The sequence below is a fragment of the Siniperca chuatsi genome, linkage group LG6, assembly GCF_020085105.1.
Source record: "Siniperca chuatsi isolate FFG_IHB_CAS linkage group LG6, ASM2008510v1, whole genome shotgun sequence".
Classification (NCBI taxonomy): domain Eukaryota; kingdom Metazoa; phylum Chordata; class Actinopteri; order Centrarchiformes; family Sinipercidae; genus Siniperca; species Siniperca chuatsi.
In genome coordinates this window covers 10,577,654-10,596,062 of record NC_058047.1, presented here as the reverse complement: position 1 = coordinate 10,596,062, position 18,409 = coordinate 10,577,654, and the positions used below count along the sequence as shown (strand labels likewise).

General features: G+C 39.2%; 1 long non-coding RNA gene across 1 annotated transcript; it reads right to left on the bottom strand.

The window, feature by feature from the left end:
• Positions 1-911: 911 nt before the first annotated feature.
• LOC122878113 lies at positions 912-10,657 on the bottom strand. The gene is made up of 2 exons (XR_006378411.1): positions 9,054-10,657; positions 912-4,375 (listed from the first exon to the last, which is right to left on the bottom strand). It is a non-coding gene; the product is annotated as an uncharacterized LOC122878113 (long non-coding RNA).
• Between the last annotated feature and the right edge of the window lie 7,752 nt (positions 10,658-18,409).

Below are 18,409 nucleotides of genomic sequence, written 5' to 3'. Positions count from 1 at the left end.
AGTCTGACAGCTGGGAACATCGGGCCCGCCCACAGCTCTACTCTCATTGGCTGTGCTGTTGTCAAGCGCATTTAATAAAAAAACAAGTTGCTGCTTAGCCAATCAGAACAGAGCTAGAATTTCCCCTGACATGCCACAGCGTCTTATCTGTGGTGACATCACATGGCCCTTTAAACTAGACAGCAGACTGAGTTTAAATGGCCTGATGAGACTGAACACACCTAGAAAAAAAAAACATTCAAAGTTGGTCTGCTTACAGGCTCTTTGAAAAGAAAATATGACAATGACACCTTGTGGCACATTTGATCTCAATGCATTTTGTATTCTGAAAATCTTTTTAAAAGTATATATTTCTCAAAGGAGCTTTGCATGTGTTTATTGGCTGTTATTGTTATTGTCATTAACAATTCTAGGGACACACAGCTGGAGAGGGCCAATAAAAATCCGGTAGGATTATTTTATTAAAAAGTGGGGAAGAGGGCGAGAAATAATATTCTTTTGGGGCAAGGCCCACAATCCTAGCTATGATTCTGAAAAAAGACTAGAAATTTTGATCTCCTATAAAAACAGCTCAGCAACAGCTCTGAAACAATAAATATCTCTCATGTCTGGCATGTTGCAGTAGCCCTGTTCACTATAAGCCTGTATGGTCTGCTGGGTGTAACATGCCCTCCACTTATCTTTTGAGTTTAATATGAAGTTATGTTATCCCTGTACCATGAATATCACTATCATTCACAATAAGGGCATAATACAGAAGGCTTGAGGCCTAAATGTTTCTGGTGACTTTGTCCCTCTTTGCTAATAAAAAATGTCAACAGTATTTGGAGCCTTTGGATCAGTTTAGTGAGTGTGGACCTGTTTTCTACTTTTGTGTTAAGTCAAAAAAAACACACAAAGTGAGTCAGCTCTTGAAAATTAAATTTTCACTTTTTATTATAGTAATGACCAAGCTGGAAATCATCCTCTGCATTTAAACAATCCTAATTATTTAGTAGCAGTGGGCGGCCGTAGGGCAGTTTCTCAGGACCCATTTGAGACCAGTTACTTGGCAGGCAATAGCAACAGCAATCCCAGATACTCAACATGCATGTCTTTTGGTAAATATGATGAGACACAAACATGAGAACATGAAATCTCTACAGAGAAAAGAGCAGGGTTGAGATTTGAGTTACGAGGCGACACAGGTAACCCCTGGGCCACTGTGCAAAAATAATCAAAATCCCTGTGATTCAGTGCTATAAACAGATAAAGCCATGCTACAAAAGATTGGCAGCCTCTGTCTCACACCAGTGGAACCATATTTCCTACAAACTTTGTTTGCGAGAGGTGGAATCCAGGTGAGGGGGCAGATAGTTTGTTATTCGCTTTGCAGAGGGGAAACTCTAGGACGTCCAGGAACTGTGTGAGAGGTCGCAGCCAAGAGGTTGACTGGTCAACATGACTAACTCTGTAGCCTCTATTTGTCTGAACGGCTTCTGTTCCAACATGCTCTATATATGTATCCATTCTATAAAAAGCCGATAGCTGGAATTTATTATAATAATAGTGCAATTCATTGTCCGCTATGGTGAAGTTCTGTTATATGAGTACATTTTAATTTTTTCCAGCTTCCAGGAAAGTTCCAGGATGTCTCGATTTAAAGTTAAACTAATTAAACATTACATTCAGGCCATTACCTCTGATTTGTAGTTGTGCCAAGTTGCCGAGTTTTTGAACTCAGTATAAGCATAACAAAGTCACATGTATGTTACTACAGGATTGTAACACAAATCTCATTTTTCATGGCATCACTGTGTGAAATTAGGATTCAGGATTTTTTTGATACCCTAACAGCCACACTTAGATGGTTGTCACGATTGGAGAAAATCCACTCTATAGAGTACATTTTTCAGTCATTAAGTGTTGATTTTTCAGTGACAGTTATACACAGATAAGTTTATATGACTCTGGGGCGATTGGTTAAATCTGAAACTGTTAATCAAGCTAAATGATTGTGCACCCAGAGAAATAAGAACAATGTCAACTTTCAACACACTGATTTCCCTATGTGACCTTTTGAACTGAGTAAAACTTGTATTGCAAGTTCTCTCAACCTACCTCCTGCCTGTGTGTTTTATGCAGGTGGAGATAAAATCAGCTTCACATGCACCCATGCCGCTGCCAGATGCACACTCCAAAACACACGAACCTAATGTGATGCACATTGCGCATGATGAGAGGAGAAAAGCGTTCCCTGAGTTTCCTGTGTTCCTCGGTTCTGAGCATGTGACTCATCAACTACTGTGGAACACCCCTCTCCCCCTGCTGTCTCTATGCTGTATATAGACTTGAACTGTGAATGAAAACATGCTGACTTCTGCCTTTTGTTTGTTTTCTGCACTTTACTGATCTTTGTGATTTGTATGGGTATGTGTGACTTTTTTTCTGCATGACACAAATAGATGTGTGTGTGAGAGAAAAATAGCAGTCAGGAAAATGTTGATTTACTATTGGAGTTACAGATACTAATGAATCAGATATCATTTGTTTCTATTTACATTTATTAGGCTAAAGTTTTGCCAAAAAAGCAGTCCTGCTAAAAATTGCATTATTGGGTTAATATGTGGTTGCAGGGACAACAAAATATAGGGAGAGGGAATGGAAATTTACACAAACACCCCTGAAATTCATTTGTCATTGTTTATCTACCCTTGCATCAGAACACTGGCTCTACCAACTTAGGTCATAGCAGTAGAAGTGCCTAGTCATACCAGAAAGCAGCACAACAAAATTCAGTCACGCTGGAACCTTGATGGCATAGTGACCGTTCTCTCCTTTTCAATTAATTGATTTCAGTCAGAAATTAAAATCTTATAAACCAACCCTTCAATCCTGTGTAAATACATAGCAAAAATGAATGTCGATAGCAGCCACCTGATTCACTCTGTGATGCTGGGAATTAAATAAATTAAGTTCAAAAGAGTTTGTAAAACCGGATTAAAAATTAATTTTTATTACGCCAATATCGTGTACTGAAGATGTACTTGTTGAACTTAATCCTCGCTTGTGCAAATACCTAAAAAGTGCATGCTGTGTATTTTTACAGTGTGAGAGCATCTGTGCTAATTTGAGGAAGTTTTCTCACATTTTCCCTTATAAACTCCAGAAAGGGAGTCAAGCTAAAAGTGTCCTTGAACGAGTGGGAACTTAATGGGAAGTTGGCTCACTAAAATACCTCACAGCTCCCCAACAACAGGAAAAGGCCTTGTAAACTTGGACCACTCTGGCTAAACTTTGTGTTTGCTCTCAGAGAAACACATTCTCGCACTGTGACTTAAATCAATCTTATTGCACCACCACCAACAACAACACCAACCCCACTAAAGATTGGGAAAGTTCTTTAACAGGAAAGAAAACCTAACTCTGTATTTGTGTGACAATGTTTAACTGTTTGAAGAGATCATCTTCTTGTCTAAACACAGAGAAAGAGATCAGATTTTCTCATCCTGTTTCAAAGGCCTGGTCATAAACAGTTTTACATACTATGTTCTGCCACTGTATATATGCAGCTATAAGATAGTTAGAGCCAGGGGACAGAGGAGGACGTGTGTGTGTGTATGTATGTGTTTGTGTGAGACTATGGTTGTTTTTCTCTCTTTGTGGGTACCAGTTTGAGTTTTAGACCTCCAGAGTGAGAGCATTTTTGTGAACTGATGTTGTTTTGGACAGTCTTTACTTCTACAAAAGGGAATTATAGTATGAAGACTTGGGTCTTCAAGTGGTTTAAGAGATTAGAAATGGGAGTAGAAGACTAAATCTAGGAGTAAGACTGGAATTATGATGTTTACATTAGGCATAAAGTGTTGAATCTTTCTTTAAATGCTGTATATACCATGTATGAATGAAAATCATCAATCTAAGCAGCTGCAATTAAATAATCCAACTTCTAATCAAAAACTTGAATGGTCTTTAGGCAAAAATGCACTGTAGTCCATCCTAGGTCAGAGAATGATGTTAAGTTGAGGGTCAGATATGACAGAGTGAATACAGACAATGGCAGGCCCGTCATAAGTACACTAATCTTGATGTGTGTGTGTGTGTGTGTGCACATATGGGAGGAAGAAGTAGGAGGAAGAGGGAGGCGGGGTTGATGTAGCTCCCAGCACTGGCTCACGCCGGTTTGCGCTGCTTCTCACTGGCCCAGTCTCACAGCAAGGTTGCGAGGTTAGCAGACAGGCGGATGGATTTGGGGTGGGCAGGCGGGTTAGAGAGGGGGGTCATTTAGCGCCTCGTCTGCCCTTTGCAGCACTGAGGGCCTTAGCTGGGGGCACCCGCTGGCATGCTCGGCAGATATCTGCATGTGGAGAATGCATGCAGTGGCCATCACCCCTCCCTGTGTGAAGAATCGAGGCTAAGGTTATCAGGCGTGTCATATGGATACTGGTTTATGCATCACACTATAGACACATACATGTACACAGACACACACGCACACACATATGCAACACAGGCATATAAAGACAGTTCTCATGTTTAAAAACACACATGCACTGCATGATTATTGTCACCATGTGGTAATTTTTAAAGGACTTCCCTTTACGTTTAGATTTAAACTAAATTTACACAACACAGAAGAAGATCTGAAAGTTAAATGATTGTGACTTCTGATGAGTCAAGATCAGTAACAGCAAAACTATTACGACATCAAGCAACACATACTGCATAGATGAGACAAATAAAACTATCCTGATCCCTGTTTTTGGCACAAATTTAACCTCAAAAATTACCCAACTTACTCCATTATAGACCTTTTCGCAAGTACTGTATATAAGAGTGTATAACAGATGTATGTAATCGATAATCAATAGAATAAGACAGTGATTATTTACAGAGAAGCTCAACATATGCAATGTTTATTTTTCATGTGTGCATGTGCACTTGTTGCAGTGAGTTGAACTGACTGAGAGATGTGTCACTTGCATAGCTGTTTAACTCAACAGCAGCAGAGTTACTGCTGTGTTTGGTCACTTTTAGAGGAAAGAAGCACAGCTGAGCTTTATTAGAGCCGGGCAGAGTGTGTTTGTTCACACTGTTCTTTGGGACTGCAGGAGAATCCTGTGTATATCCAATAGTTTGTTTGGTTTAATTAATGCCTGGAGCGTTTAATTCTTCTGTTCATTTGTTTGTTAGAAAAAGGATATTTGAACTCTGGTGACACCACATAACAGCATAGAGATGCCTGAAAATGTCACTGACCAATGAATGGTAAACACTCATGCTCATATTAACCTATTTTTTCAAGGGTTCTTCCCAGAGAGGAAAACCTTGGATGTCCATTGTGCTGAGTTTAAGTTACAGCATTTGTTTTGACTCCCTCTTCCTGCCTAAATTTCTGTCTCTGTCTTGGCAGGACAATTGGTTTTCTGTCCAACAAACAGGCTGCTTGTGAGTTCTGAAGGCTTTAGTTTACAAGCTCTGGTTCACTTGTAATTGTGCAGCTTAAACAAGCCAAAAACAAAAATGCAACAAAGAGATTCGCATTATGGTTCTGGTTGACAAAAACCAGGTGCAGGAGGTGTCACACCTTAAGGCTCCATTAAAATACAAACATAACATCTGTAATCTGATTGTAAGTGAGTGGCCTTATCAGTCTTTGGGAACAGAGGTCAGAGGTTCAACTTTAAAGGTTGGTGACTCTTTCTGTTATTATAATTTTTGAAATTTGCCACGTAAAATGAATATTTTGCTAGACTTATCTTGTTGTTAAAAAAGTCCCTTGGTAGTGAATTTACAGGGTATTTACATATTCTGCAGGCCTTCTTCCTGTCACTTTCAATACATATATCTGTATAGCCATTCACTGTAAAGAGAAGGGCCATGTCTTCAGCAAGTTGTTTAAGGAATCAATAAAATGCAGCTGGAGAGTTATGCAATGGAAAAACTAAGTAGTACTGCCTCGCCTCTGTCCAGGTGGAACTGATTTTCAGCTGTGGCAGATGGAGAAATTTTGCCCAAGTATGCTTTACTTGGATTATAACGCATGTTTTTCCAGTCACTGAGGTGGTGAGGATTTGGATTTGGAGAGGAGACATATTTATCCACTGAGGGAGAGAGTTCATTGTACTGTAAGCATCATGGTGAGTTTGGGGTTTTGAACTACCAACTTGCAAACTTGCTTCTCAAGCTTAGTCTGACTCATAGCCTATTACAAGTGCTATGTGACACATTTGGAATTCAATTAATCTTAACCACATACATTTTGAAACACTTGTAGTATTACCATGAACAAAAAAGACCACCACTGAGGAACTTAACAGCCTCAAGAGCCCTCAACCAAAGGGTGCTGTACTTTCTGCAGGTTTACAGAGTTTTAGGTGATCGCAAATAGTGGAAGGAGTGTATGTGTTCGTCCTATAAAGGAGGAAAATTAGGGACAGAGAATAATGGGGCCAGGGGCGTAGCACTGGGGGGACAAAGGGGACTGTGAGGAGGGCCCACAAAGATACTAAAATGAATAGCCGTGGATGCGGGAAGGGGCCCATAGAGAATGCCTAGGGTCCAGAATTTTGTGCTCAGCCCCTGAATGGGTCTTTTGGGAAATGTGGTTAGCAATACTGTTGGTGTGAGGTAGAGGTGACCAGTGAGGTTTAGTTTCTTTATTAAAATTATAACAAGGTAAATTATAACAAGGTATCATAAGGTACAGAATTTGTTTCTAATGCTTTAGATAGCACCTTTATGTTTTGTGAATGAAATGTACACACTGGACTTCTTTGCCAGAAGCATTTAGGAAGAGAGTTCTGCGGTTTTGTCAGTGACAGTAAAAAGATGATCTCACTTCATTTAGGACAGCAGCTCTGCTCCAGCAGTATACAGCTGCCTTTGGTCATGCATTATAAAATCTGTGAGTCAGCACAGAACAGTCACTATCTCACACTGCAGTGGATTGATGACTACCCTGCATGTAGTGAGGCTCCTGGCAGGAGGAGTTATGGGGTGAGGTCAGAGGTCAGGAGTCTGACCTCCAGCACTGCCTCCTCCACGGCTTCAGACATGCAATGAAGGCATTCACCCTGCTGGGCTGGAGACCCACAAACAGGATCTAGCTGGGGCCCCTTGTCACGTTTAAGACCCAAAGAGGTATAATTATCCAATATTCCCCCAAAAAAGCAAAGATTAGAGAAAAGTTAAAATATATATATATTTTATTTTATTATTTTATTTTTTTTTACTTTTCTACACAAATTTTCTACACAAGTTTGCTACACAAATTTATATATATAATTATAAATTTGTGTGGCAAACTCTACTACTCGACTCTTTGAAGGGGACTCAACTCCCTAGGTTGAGAACCACTGGACTAAACTACCTAACTGTATATAAAGTAGTTCAAACTAGCTCCACCTAAACCAGCTACAACAGTAAAATGCTTATGCATTGACACATCTGTATTAACAATCTAATAGTGTCACATATGATAGTTAGTCCGTCACAGAGGCCATTTTTGCATAATGAGTACTTTTACTTTTGATAAATTAAGTATATTTGCTGACAATACTTCTGTACTTTTACTTAAGTAAGATTTCAAATGGAGGACTTTTACATGTAATGGAGTATTTTTATAGACTTGACTTAGACTTATTTTTTTAGTGTTGTATTGTTACTTAAGTAAAGGATCTGAATGCTTCTTCCACCTTCTCTATTGTCAATTGTTGTCACACAATAATAATTCATGCTACAACCAGTAAAAAACAACAACAATTCTGCGTTTTTGCTAGACCTCTTTTCAGGGAAGAATTGCCTCTGAAGCATCACAGGACACTGTAACTTTTTTTCAGCCTTTGAAAGAGGAATTTCATCACAAAGCAGATTATTTGAATGTGAATGAAAGGACTGACATGAAAAGTAATTAATACCTCCATCATATCTGAAATGGGCAACACTGGCTAATATAAGGCTATTATTTATCTAAAAAATAATCAAACTTGTTTACAGCATCTGTCTAACCCCAACCCCTAAAATGGGAACTGAAGCAGACTGTTGTGAATTGGCTGTGGTGCACAGTGATTCCATGTTTGCTCTGATGAGTGAGGATTACCGGGAATATATTCTATATTAATAGAACATGTGTGATCTCCAGTGAAGACAGCAGCCAGCATTAGCTGGTCCAGGAAAGTAAGTTTAGGGCTTGGCAGCTGGCTGAGTCCAGGAATAGTGTCAGTTCTCATGAGCTCTGTGACCGACAGCCAGCTTACATCAAGCTGAGCTCATCCCAGAGATGGAGAAACCACTGCCTCTGACCTCGCTGCCCCTCTGTTATCAAGGTTTTATAACAGCTCTGACCTACTAAAAAACAAGACCAAATGGCAGTACAACCATGAGGCTCTGGCACTCCTCACATACCTAATATTTCTTTATAGCGTTTTAACAACCAATCTTTTCTATATTCCTCCCATGATTAATTCCAAACCAACCAATACTTTTCCTTTTCTTTCTTGTGGGTTCTTTACACATCATTAAACCAACATGTTTGTGTCCCTTTTTTCCTGAGACCACTCCCAAAACCAGTCCTTGCTGCATATACAGTATTCCCTTTAATACATAATCATTGCACTCATCAGCTTCCTTTTCTCACCACCATCAACCAACGTACAAATCCATCATTTCAAATAAAATGTAAAATATTTTAGGCAAGGCTGCCAAGTCATTACGTTATGAAAAAATAAGTAGATTACGTGAAGACATAAATCACTCATCTTATGCAGTAGTACTGGAAGAAGATGCATATTCTTTAAAGTGTCCCCACTCCATTTCATCTTTATAGTATCCATATATAGATCTTCAACTTATATGCCTGATGAAACACCCACTGTAGCATGGAAACAAATTGTCCCAACAGAAGTATGTGTGGATGTTCACTAATGTCAAGCATGTCTGCCTGATAATCAGTACACCCAATTTGTCTCGCCTAGACCACCTCCTGATTTCTTATGTAATATGCAGGGGAACACCTGCCTGTCACTTTAAGTCCTGGATCATCCCAACATGACCAGCACTGCCCCTGCACTCACTCTGCTGTGGATCCTCTTACACTTGTGGGGAATGTGTATCCAAATTGTTCCTGGTGGCAACAAGCGCATGACAGAGCACTAAAAGAAAAGTTCAGCCAGTCTGAGTCAGAGGAAAGACGAGGAGGAGGGAAGTGAGGAGGGGTATATAGCCCAGAGAGTCAGCCTACACTGGTTCAGACCGGTTCCTGCCCCCTTCCCCTTCTCCTCTTTTGCTTCTCGTGTTTTTTCTTCCTCTAGTTTACTCTACTCATCTCATTGCCTCTCCAGTTTTTTTCTTCCTCTCCATTTTGGTCTAATTTTCTTTTTCTCCCTCACATCTTCCTCTTCTTTTACTTTTCTTTCCTGTTTTCTCCGTTAGGAATACTGTTTCTGACGATCATGAGAGACAAGGTCAATGGTTAGCATGTCTTGGCAGTTGGAGAGAGTGCGGAATAGGAGAAGCAAAGCCAGATATCAGTAACATGTAAAATGTTTTTCAAAGATGTAGTTTGAGAAAAACAACTTTGTCTAGATGCTAAACAGAGAGGAAATAGTGGGGAGGGTTAACACACTGAAAGGTACTGCCAGCTGTTGATATTCTAAACAGAGATGGATGGGCTTTGGTATTTCTTAGCAAAACTGCAGACTCTCGCTTTTCCTCTGAGCTGCAGGGTTTGTTCATCCGGAGGAGGCTGGAGATGTAAACACTGTGAGGCTGAACAATGTTTCCTCCTCCAGGCTGTCAGCCAGATGGATTAGAGACTGTCAGCAGTGAGAGCTGACGCAAAGCAAAACTCAGCCAGCTGAAATGGAAACTGATGGAGTCTTGAACCAAAGATGTACTTTTGTATGTCCTGTTTTCAGAAAGCTTTTCCACCATTTTCCCCAATGATTAAACTGTGATTTTGGGGAAATGCAGTGCAGAGACACAACAGCAACAGGCACCAAAACATGAGAATAGAAAAATTTGTAGATTACCACTTTAAAAATCATGACACAGGCATCATTCAGACCGACATTTTGTACTATATTTTGCTCCGTAAAGAAATTGGAGCAGAGAGTGAAATGGATGCACACTTCCTACTAGCAACAAATCCTTTCTTGCCCAGTTATCTTTGGCTCTTCTCATATATGTTCTTAACAACTCATTCTGGGGAGGGATCCCTCCTCTGTTACTCTTCCTGAGGGAGTTTTTCCCCATTTGAATGTGTTGTATGCTGTACAGATTGAGAGAAATTGTGATTGTGATATTGGGCAATAAAAATAAAATTGTCTTGACATTCCAAAAGCTCTTTATGAAAGTTATTTGTAGGATCCTGTGCCAAAGTCCTGTGCAAAAACAACCAGCTCTGGTGACAGGGAGACATTTGATAGCTTGACTTACTAATTAAGGCTTGTTTACAGTCTGTGTGGGGCAGTGGGCAGGTTTGCTTTGCATGACCAGCAAACACAGCATCTGGTAATCTCATTGACCTCCATGACTTATTAAAGTCCAAGACCTTACTGTTATGTAAGTCATGTTGATTCTTTCTTTATATCTGCATGTTTGTCCTTTTATTGTGAGCATTTGCACTCATCTTTTTTGCTGTAAGAATATAGTCAGACACTCTAGTGCTGACTCTGGCTTTGACCTCCATAATATTGGCTGACGGTGATGTTCAAGACATGTTTTAATCAATAAAAATCATTATTTGAATAATAAGCTGTGTCTGTTATGGTTGTTTCCATAAAAAAGTTCAATTAACCTGTTAAAAATTCTTCCCCATTGAAAAATTCAGAATCTATGAATATGTAAATATTTCTCATTTCAAAAGTTTATTTGCTGGATGCAAAATGTTTCCAACTTCACTGAAGTCCATTCTCAGGGTATGTGTACTGGAGTGTCCACATCACACTTGTGTAAGTTGCATATTGGACCACGATTGGCTTCCAAACTAGTTGAGATGTCACAACATCGTGCTCATATGTACACATGTTAAACTGAAATTTAAGGTGAGCACAGAGAAACTTTCCACCTTTTGCAAATTCATGTAAAAACAGCCTTCTAGTGTCAAACTCTGCACATATATCATTCTGCACAGTGAAGGTCAAACATCCAAGTGTATTCACAATAAGCAAAACACATGTTTAGTGAATGGGGACTTCTTGCCATTGCAGTCATTTTAAATTTCTCTGGGTAAAAGCATCAGCTAAATAATTGGTTACAAATGGAGGTTGAGAGTATTACATTTATTGAGAAGCAGGCAGCAGAGCTAAGCACTGGAGTATGTAAAATGTGTTTGTTTAACATAGTAAGTCTGTTTATATGCACTGATTGGATAGTATATGAGACCATTGCCTGAACTACTGCAAGGTGCCATTAATGCAACTTTTACATTTTGGACTTTACTATGATAATTAGAATGGCCTACAATAGCAAGAATAAAAAACAACAAAACTTATGGTGAATATTATCTGGATCACCACCAAATCATCTTTGGTCCAAGATGATCCTTTCAGATATCAGACAAAATCCCTCAACTTGAATTAAAGGGTGCAGGTAAAGTAATACACAGAAAGTTGAATCAACATTTGGTAAACAGTAAAAGTAGAACTGGTGTCTCTTTTTTGGATTTGTACACTAGGTGTTTCAAGGTGAGTCACGGGCAGCTGTTTGTCTGAGACAAAGCCCATAACAACCCAGAGACAGTCAAGTGACATCATCAAGCACTTCCTGTCGTAACACATAAACATTAACTGTCTCGTCACACCTGTCAATTTTAATTCTCCACCCATAAGCAGACTGGGGAGAACTGTTACTCTGACAATGACTGTTAAATTTGAATGGCACTTTCAGCTAGTTATAACAAATGTGAAGTGTAAAAATAAAAGGAAACAAAACAAAAATGTCAACAAATGACATGTAATCAAACAATCCCCTGTAATAAAGAGATCTCGGCAGATCACTGTGTGTGTGTGTGTAACGGCCTTCACTGATTACAAAGTATATACTGTATACAAAATATCTGAAATCAATATCTGAAGAAGTCAAGGTGGGAGAAAGTGGATACAAAGAAAATTGAAATTTATAACATTAATGACAACAATTTCATATAAATAACAGTGGATGATCTAAGGGCAGATTTTTCCTTTAAATATACCAATTCTAATCTAATCCATCTGAAGATCTATGATTGTATCAGCCATGTTGTTAAGGAGACAGACTACCTGTAACTTGCAGGGGAAACAGCAGAGTCAGGAGTGGAGGAGGGTCAGAGTGCATTTAACTAATGTTTTTACTCAAAGCAATATACAGTTTAAAAAAACAGGGAGAGGTTTCTGCATTTTGTTCAAGGACACTTTGACTGTGAAGAATCATACACAAGACCTTTCGATTGCATGGCGCTCTGCCAGCACTAAGCCACCAACTGAGGCGGATTCAATTACTGCCACACATATGTTGTAAAGTGGATCATCCTGAGGGACAGGCAGAGCCATGTAAATAATCTGCAGCAGTTCACATAGAGTAGAAGTCATCAAAACACCCTGAAAGTCGAACAGACAGTACGGGAACAAAGAGAAAAAATGCTGTATATAGAGTATATATATATGATCTATAATTTACATTTACAAGTTTTACTCAACAGCACAATCTTTTCGATAAATGAAAAAACTAAATATGAATTTTACAAATGGTTCCCTCCAGGCATGCAGTCGCAGAGCAGCAAGCAGGCTGCAGTAAAACATGTAGCAAGGCAAACACACAGTCATGCTGGTACCTGCAGTGGCCCTCGGGGACTTCGTTCTTTCATTTTTAGAAATCAGAAAAAGTTTCACAGAATGCAAAGAAAAAATGACGAAACTGAAAATGTACTCAATTTATTAGTGCCTCAAATAAACAGGAAATACTGACAGCTTTGCAATAGCTGATAGGCATTATGTTGGGGAATGCCAAATTGTGCTCAAGATCAACTAATTCATTTTATGCAGGTTAGCAGAAATGGGCCAGCAGTACTTGAAGCTCATTAGTGAGATATGTCAATCAAAATGCTCCACTATCTACTGCTTGCTGAATAAACTTCTGTAATATAAACGTCTGAAATATAATAATAAGCTAGTGCTTATGTCCTCACTCCTTTTTGCCTCTAAGACAACCTTACTATGAGGCACATCCCATTTAAAGACAGCTTTGCTCAAGGGTACAGTGGTAGTTGTTGCTAAAGAAGAACAGGAGATGATGCAGCTCTTTCTTAACTCATATCCCCAAACTGGCATCCATAGCCACCCTAACCTGTAACCTTACAGTCATGAACCAAAGATTTTTCAAAACATGACTTCTACATTAATCTTAATTTTAGATTAAGTTATACTCTCGCCATTCAAATGATCAAACTAGATGACTAACTTTACACTTTATACAAAGGTGCATTGATTGCCTCTACCCGACTGCTGTCTATACTTATACACTGCGAACATGATCAGAGGCTGTCAGTGCAGAACATCATGTGCTGTCCATCGGGTGGCTGTCAAAACCCAAATGTCACCTTATCACCTCCACAGAGGTACAATGAAAAAGCTCTGCAGGAAAATAAATCTGACATAAATCTAAACATTCAATAACAATAATAAAAAGACAATTTGCCATCTGTGGTCATCTCCATACTTCAGCTGACAGGGAAACAGACTTATTTACTAACTGTTACGTACAATCACATCCCCATTTTTTTATCTATATATGATCAGTCATTTTGTCAGCCTGATTCATGCATATCCAATGCAAAAAGGACTGTATTAATTGTCCTTGAAGCAATGTAATCCAGACAGCACAGATCCAACTTCAGTGTTTTGGAGTGTATTTTTTTTTTTTAAAAACTCACTTTTTGGCCAAATGGAGGCACTGTAATTAAAGGTCATAACTTGTGACTTTAACTAAATTTGGAGATAGTGGTGTGTTCTGGTGTGTTTTAAGCACTGAAAAACAAATGGACAAGGCTAAAAAGGACACTATAATAAAAAACTAAATTGAATAAGCCCAAAATCCCACAAAGAAAATCTTATTTGGAACACAATTATACATATCCAACTATTCTTAGAAAAATCAGCAGTCCACTTACCGGACTACTGAGAGAATGATATTTAAAAAGTTTAACTCAAACATGGCAGAGACTATGTTGCTCTGATTTCGACACAAACATGGAGAGATGATACATTTAGATGTTTTTTCACTAACTTCTGGCATTTAAAGCATTACACTGGTTGGCCTGATGGGACTTTAAAAGGCCATTACTGCTAGACAGCTCACATCTTGTTATTGACTGGCTCACAGGATATCTGCATTATTCAAGGGGGAAGCAACGTTTACTTGTTTTGGGGGTTTTTTTAGGTGAAAAAGTGGACAAAAAGCTGAAAAACAAAACCAACATGTAAAACAGGCATAATATCTTCTTCTACTTTTTCTGAGCTATAGATTATAAAACTTTATAAATTGATCTCATCCTCCATCCATATATATATATATATATATATATATATATATATATATATAATGAAAAGCAAGACGTTATCTTATCATCTAACCATCATTGTTTTAGATCCTTAAATTGACCATGTGCTCTTGACTGTTATGCAGATACTTTTCATGAATGCTAAATCATCTATTTTGTCTAACTTTCACACTCACGGCAAAAGCAAACACAATTTCAGAAGTCAAAGTCACTGTGTTTTCAAGTTGTTGTTTTCCTTGCCTTCTCTTCAGCCCCAACCTGTTTAATCCAGATCACTGCAGTGCTTTCAATTCAACCCTCACTGCACTTCAGGTTAACAAGGCTACCGGCAGGCTTACCAGCAGAGAGAGAGGCAGAGAGAGAGAGAGGCAGAGAGAGAGAGAGACAGAGAAGTTGAATACATGTGCGTCACCCAGTGTGGATGGATAAGGGTGGTGGTGAGTGGGGTGTTGCCAGACTGCTGTGTCACATGGCTACTACATAATCAGCATAGCTCCCTGTTTAGACAGCCCACCTGCAGCTCTCCACTCCACAGATATCAACTGGAGCTGCTGAGTCAGAGCTGAATCTATCTGAACTTCCTAAAGTCACAGCCCCAGATGATGAGAAGGTGCTGCTATAAAAAGGTGGTAACCATCAATAAATGATTACTTTTCCACATTAATTATGAGATATATAATCATTGTTAACAAAAAGCAGCTGAGAGGACAGTAAGCCTCTATCAGCTTTTGCACTGCAGCTTACATGACTGCTGGCTGGCAGTTTTGGTGGGAAATATCCTGGATTGTTTTATATACTTGACGTTAGTTTACGTCTTTTGAATGCACATTGGCTGATATCAATAGCTGCCTTCATGTTTATTCTGGCACTTCAAGACAAGTGCAGTGATGCAGGTAGGGATGAGTTGTGGTCCTCCTAATGACAAAAAGCTATGTGGTTTATATATGTCTTCATTTTTGGAAACACAATAGTACACAAAACGCCTTTATGCTTAGTGCGTGTATATATGAGTAAGTCTGAGTGTTGTTTGTACCTGAAATACTCATATTGAGTTAATTACTTTACACTTACAACAGTCTCAGCACTTATCTAAATGTAGCAGCATGTAGGCCCTCAGGCATTGAAATATCTTACCAGGATAATGATTAGAAACTTTATCAACTTCTATTTTGATATTAAAAACTCCAGTATGCAGATTCTGTGGTGTATGTGGCCTCATAAAATTATGTTTCTCTATTGTTTTTTGGTGTGGTTTAAAGAAAATGGTGCCTGCTCTCTACACTTCTATACAAGCATTTTTAACATTTACATTAAAAATAAGACATTTTGCCAGTTTTTAATACTCATATCTGGAAATGATCCCATAGTATAACAGGAGACTACTGCTAAGTCATTTTTTAACCAAACCAGGTGGCAAAAAACATTTCTCATCCATAAGTCACATGCAGGTCTCATGATCTCAGTATTTCTAAAAGCCTGACTACAGCCCTGATACATCTACACATATTCAGAAATGCATTACACCTGTTTTCTGGTAATAGGACAGTTAAATCATGAGGACTGTTTTGCACAGTTAATGTGTTTTGGTTTGTGGGACTTGCAGGGAAACATCCTCCATCCTGAGATAACAACTTATAAATAGTGTTTGCTGTAAAACCATCAACAGCTACGCTCACTTTTAATGACACCCAGATTTGACCTCAAGGCGGCAGCATGTTGTAATTTTGATTTGGGTGTTGCCCTCAGATAACTAAGCAGCTCCAACTATAACATTAACCGATGTGTCAGACCTCTCGAACGTTGCTGTTTTCTATTTGGGAACATCAAGTGTGGAAGGTTTTCCTACCGCTTTTAGATCTCCTAACCTACCCCTCATGTCTCCATCCAAATAACGGCTCAACATCTCCCAGTCTTTCTATATGGGGCTCCAGAAATAAAAACTAAGGAGCCATTATTTTTGCTGACACAGCAAAAGCTTAGCATGGCCACAAAGTGATAGCTGGGCCTTGTTGTGGGCTGTTATACTACCTGATCAGTCGCAGGCTGCAAGCCAAAACAGCCCTCATAAAGTCGGGCTGAATGACAGACGACGGACCTAAAAGAACTTTTTTTTTTTCATGTTTATTTAGCTTTGAGGAGTTTTGCTGAGTAAGCACACTCCTCTCAGCTTCATTATCATAACCTCCAACTACAAGAAAGAAAAGTGAGGACAGATACTATTATTCTTACCAATTTTCCTCGATGGTGTCTAGAGTGGTGGTGGTGAAAAAAATCTGGAGATGATTTTGTGATGTCTTACCAAGTGAAGACCTGATAGATGTGATCTGCTGCAGGATTGAAGGGCTCACTGGAGCTGGAGCTGAATCACAATCTGAGGCTGCTCACAATCTGGGGCACGTCAAAGAGAGCAGAAAGGAGCCCAGAAAAGACCAGTTTTAATGTCAGATAGCAAAAAGACGATCAATTAACAGATCGTGGGGAAATCAGACTGGTTGAAGTGAATAATGTGAACGCCCAAAGTCTGCTGACTGCGCTGACAAGATGGGAAATATGCATAAATATAGAGAAACATGTATGTATTCTCGTTTCTGTGTAAAAATGTGTTCTAAAGTTTATCTGAAGTGAAAATAAAGCTTTAGCAGTCTTTAGCAGTGTACCTATCCTTTACAGTTTTTTCTAATGGCTTGAGCACATTTTTTGTTACTATTGGCTATTTTTGCAAAACTCTACACATAAATAAGAAAACCCTTCACCAAATCAGCAAAACATTTTAGCTCTTTTGCAAAAGCTAATAAACCTTGCTTAACTCTTCAAACCTTCGTAAAAATGGTATTTTCGTATCAAACAGTTAACACAAGCCATCACATTAATAAGCACCCAATGCGGCAACTACACACTGATGGTATGAATAAAAAACACATCTGGCTTTTGCTTTCTCTGTGCACAAGCTATGTCAGTTTGAGGTCATACTTTTGTCATAGTTCTGTAAACATACAGGGATCCAAACTTAAAGTACTGGTGTTTATTTACACATATCAAAACAAAACAACAAGTGTTTTTTTCCAAGGCAAAACACAAAATAATAATTTCACTGAGAAAAAAAAATCAGTTTACATCGTGTCGTCTCTCTGGGTCTGGCCACAAAATTTCGCCCACATCACATGCAATGTGTCCAAGGCACCGGGGAAAATATCTTCTGGAATGCCGTATCCAGGCCTGACATGATGCCTGGTCAATATCCCCACATGCCTTCTCCATTGCCTGTAAAAGGGCTATGCGTTGATGGGGATGACGGTCATAGACCTTCCAGCGCCAGGCAGAGAAGAACTCTTAAATTGGATTCAAGAATGGAGAGTATGGGGGGAGGTTGAGTACAGTGAAGAGCGGGTGATCTGTAAACCAGTTGCAGACCAAAGCAGCCCTATGGAAACTAACATTGTCCCATGTGGTGACATATCTGGTCTGCTCTGGTCTCTGAACATTAGTGAGCATGTCATGAAAGGTGTCCAGGAATATAATAATGTGTGCAGTGTTATATGGGCCTAGGGTTGCATGATGGTGAACAACACCATTTTGACTAATAGCTGCACACAAAGTTATGTTACCACCACGTTTTCCTGGGACATTGATTATGGCACGGTGTCCAATAATGTTCCTGCCAAGTCTCCTTGTTTTAGTGAGGTTAAAACCTGCCTCATCCACAAAAAGCTGCTCATGACCCATGGCATCTGCCTCTAGCTCCATCAATCTCTGGACAAGACAAAACAAATGCAGCACAGCAGGCTCATGCACTGTACTACAGTATGCACTTCCAGATTCAGTACCAATGACCAATAGCTTACTTGCACATAGTCATATCGCAGTTGTTTTACACGTTCACTGTTTCTTTCAAAA